Here is a 3,965-nt window from a genome sequence, read left to right on the forward strand (position 1 = left end):
AAGAATATGTTTAATCAGAGAGGTCAGAAAATGCAGAAGCAAAGAAATGCAGCCAAAAAGGACAAAAAAATAATAGTTTAGTTATTAAGCAAAGCCCAGGACCTTTAGTTCCTCAAGGGCTGCAGATAATAATCTGACCTGTATCCTGTGAGGTGTCTTGCAGATACTGAAACCCTCACCAGGTGGAAGAAGTTAACTACATGATGACCAGACTGTAACCATGACGTAAGCTGCTACAAGTGCAAGAACTGGCCTCAAGGAAATGGGAACAAGCTGACCCTGGAGCTGAAGATTACCTGTACCTAAAACAATCGAGATGACGCTGGTCAGACGACCAGTGATCAATTTCAAGATGCCTGTCAGAGCTGCCTGTGCTGTTTCTGAATGTAGCCCCCTCCCTCTGTCTATAAAAGCTCTTGCCCACTGATTGTCAGTCGGTGGAGTCAGCCTTTGGACACAAGCTCGCCCTCTCCCCGGGTTGCCGGCCTCTGAAACAAAGCAAACTTTCCTTTCCACCAAAGTTGCCTCTCGAGTATTGGCTTTAGGGCGGCGAGTAGCCGGACCCCACTTTCGGTAACAATATAATGTGTTAGATAAATTTTCTCTTGCTAAAAAGACAATGATCATTTGATCTGGAATTTAAAGCAGTTTTTTAAAACTAAAAAAAAAATCATAATGCAAATGATGATTTAAGACAAACAGCTTTGGACACATCACCCACTTAAAGAAAGAAAACATGACCAATACTTTTGAGGCTCGTGGGAGCCGCTCTGACTGTGTTTCTCCTACCCCTGAAGATAAGCATGGGGACAGCGGAACATACTTGACTCTGTCGTCTTATTTCACCCCTGCAACTCCACAGGCTCCTAGAGCGTAGCTGCATGTTTCACCCTGACACAGATGGAAAGTGGGCACACTTCCTTCTCTCACTCCGCGGTGCACCTGGAGATCCAGCCACACGGGCGCACGTCTCTGCCGCTAGGAGCCTGTTATTGGATAGCCCCCCAGTCCAGCGCTCTGTCCTGCTAGTGATGAATACTCGTGATGTTTTCAGCTTTTGTACCATGAACAGTCTCACACGTGCTTCTTCACATGTACAAAGGTCTCTCTAGACCAGCCATCAGCAAACATTCGTTGTAAAGGCCCAGGGAGTAAATGTTTTCAGCACTGCCTTCCACACGTTGCAATCACTCAACTCTCCCATCTTGCACAAAAGCAGCCAGAGACAACACTTAAAAGTGGACACTGCTGTGTCCCAATAAAACTTTATTTACAAAATCAGGCATGGGTGGGATTTGGCCTGTGGGCTTGGGTTTGCAGATCCCTGCTCTAGAACATGCCAAGGGTAGAGCTTCGAATGCTGTGTGCAGAGCATGATGTGTGGAATTTTGATAGATAATGGTAAACTGCTGCCCAAAACATGTGTGCAACACCAGCTGTCTGGACTCCTTGCTTGGTGCCTGCCATAAACGCTGCCCTCCCCTTCACCACACACACAAAAAATGTGTGCAACTCATACTCTCACAATGAGCACACAGAAGGTCTCTATCATACATATCCATGTGCATAGCTTCCATTTTAATAGATGGTGCCAGCTGCCATCCAAAGTGGCACGTCACACTCTCCCAATAAGCATTCAGAAATCTTCTGTGATACAGTTCCTAGCTAAGTGAATCTCTTAGCCTTTGGCACATTGTCATTTATTCTTCAAAAATGTTCTGAGTTTGGTCAACTCTCATTACTGCTGCCTTCCTCCTTCTCCTGCTCCCCATCCTGCATTTTTTTCCTTAATTTCTGAAGATAGCTGGGCTTTTTATATCTCCAAGTACTTGTTTGTGTGTTTGAGTGCTTGTTTAGTTCAGACTCGAGTATTTCCCTCTGTTTCAATCTATTTCCTGGGAGAATTTTTCTCTGAAATGTTTTGATCTGCATTTCTGTTTTCTTGCTACACAGCTTTATAGGCAATAGGTCTTCTCTCTCTCTTTTTTATTCCCAGGTGTTTCATGAACTGGGTTTCCAGCCAGTAGCGCAGTCTTCTGCCCCCACCGCGAGGCATGGCATCTTCAACTGCAACGTTGGTGGTGATGGGATTGGAGCAGGCAGCACTGGCTGGTTTGTTTCTCTTTCATCCCTACAGATTCTTGATTTCACTTCCTTCTGCTTTCACGTCACCATCCCCAGAAACAATGTTGTCTCTGGTTACGTTCAGCCTGTAACTGGCCTCAATTCCCAAGTTCCGGAGCTGCATTAGCTCATCTAGTACCTGGTGTTGAAATTTTTCTTTCAATCAACTTTTTTTTCCTGCAGTTCATGTTTGCCCTGCTCCCCTTTCTTTGTCCACAGAGATGTTTTATTACCCATCCTTCTCTCCACACCCACAGACATGCAGTGGAAGTGGCCTTCGATGGAACTTGGTGGTTATTTTCAAACTTACAGTAACTTGAAACTCATGCCATTTTCTGTCTTCCACTAATTCTCAATGTATTGAGTCACATGTTTTTTGATGTGTCCTCTTTGTTGGTCTTAGAGTTTTGTGGGAGACTGTGTTGAGAGATTTAGAATCAAGTGACCATTATTTTCCAAGGATCTACTTGAAAATAAGTCTACTTTGAAATTTTGTGTTAATCTGATGAATGTGAAATGGTGTTTCGCTATGATTTTGCGTTTTCCTGATTGATTATGTAGCCGAGCATCTTCTATATATTTATTTGGCATTCTTTTTTTTTTTTTTTTTTTTTGGTGGGGGTTTTCCGGTGAAAACCAGAAAACCTACTAGACAAATTCTAAAAGAGCTGTAACACTTGGCATTCTTTTTTTCTTATGTAAAATTCCTGCTTATACCTTTTATCCATTTTTCTATTGGGTTATGTTTTTCTTTCTTACTTTAGGAGTTCTGTATATATTGTGGATGCTAATACTTTGTTTTCTATGTTCAAATGTATTTCTCCAAATTTGTGACTGTTTTTTATCCTTCTCATTATGTTGGGCTTTGATGAGAATATTTTCTTAATTTTAAGGTCAGTTTTATCATCTTTTTATAGTTAGTATTTTTTCTCTTAAAATATTCTTTTCTTCCTCAATGTCATGAAGATATTCTCCTTTATGTTTTTTGTAAAGTTAAAAACTTTTCCTCTCAGATTTAAATCCCTCATCTATTTGGAATTGATTTTCATATATGCTGTGAGATAGGACTCATTTTTAGCCAATTGTTACAGCACCATGGATTAAATACGTTCTAATTTCTCACTAATTTGTCTTAAGTTCTTTCAAATATCATGTTTCCATAGACAAGCACATTTTTGGTGGCTCTCTTTTGCATTCTATTGGTCTATTTGTCGATTCTGGAGTCAGTACTGCACTGTCTTAATTACTGCCTGAATGTTGCTACCTGGAACATCATATCATTCCACTGGGCTCTTCTTGGCCATCTTCCCTACCAAGTTAATTTTAAATCAGCTTGTTGATGCCACAACAAAGCACTAGCTGGATCTTAGTTGGAATTACAACAAATATATCATGTGGGGGCAGTACTGTCCCATTTGTTTTCTTGAATGTTACTACTCCTGAGTAAGATAGTGGTCTCCATTTCTGTAGGTATTCTTTAACAACTCTCCACAGAGTTTTATAATTTTCCTTCCTGGCACATTGTACAACTTCTGTTAATCTTTCTCCTCATTTGGTATTGCAATTTAATTTTTCTAATGTTCTTCTTAGTTTACCAAGTAATTTGCAAACATAATTATAACAGTTATTATTGTATCCTTTCCAGTATTTCTTTCTTTTCTATTTTATTGTCTTGGTTATGATTTTCAGTACAATCATACCTCAGTATTCATGGGGGGACTGGTTCCAGGCCCCCCTCCATGGATACCAAAATCCACGGATGCTCAAGTCCCTTATATAAAATGGAGTTGTATTTGCATGTAACTTATGCACATCTTCCTGTATACTTTAAATCATCTCTA

At 40.5% G+C, this 3,965-nt stretch overlaps 1 non-coding gene across 1 annotated transcript; it reads right to left on the reverse strand.

The window, feature by feature from the left end:
* Nucleotides 1-2,741: 2,741 nt before the first annotated feature.
* On the reverse strand, nt 2,742-2,803 carry LOC137751668 (U7 small nuclear RNA). Its single transcript, XR_011070914.1, has one exon. It is a non-coding gene; the product is annotated as a U7 small nuclear RNA (small nuclear RNA).
* Between the last annotated feature and the right edge of the window lie 1,162 nt (nt 2,804-3,965).

This window comes from Eschrichtius robustus, chromosome 17 (assembly GCF_028021215.1).
Source record: "Eschrichtius robustus isolate mEscRob2 chromosome 17, mEscRob2.pri, whole genome shotgun sequence".
Classification (NCBI taxonomy): Eukaryota; Metazoa; Chordata; class Mammalia; order Artiodactyla; family Eschrichtiidae; genus Eschrichtius; species Eschrichtius robustus.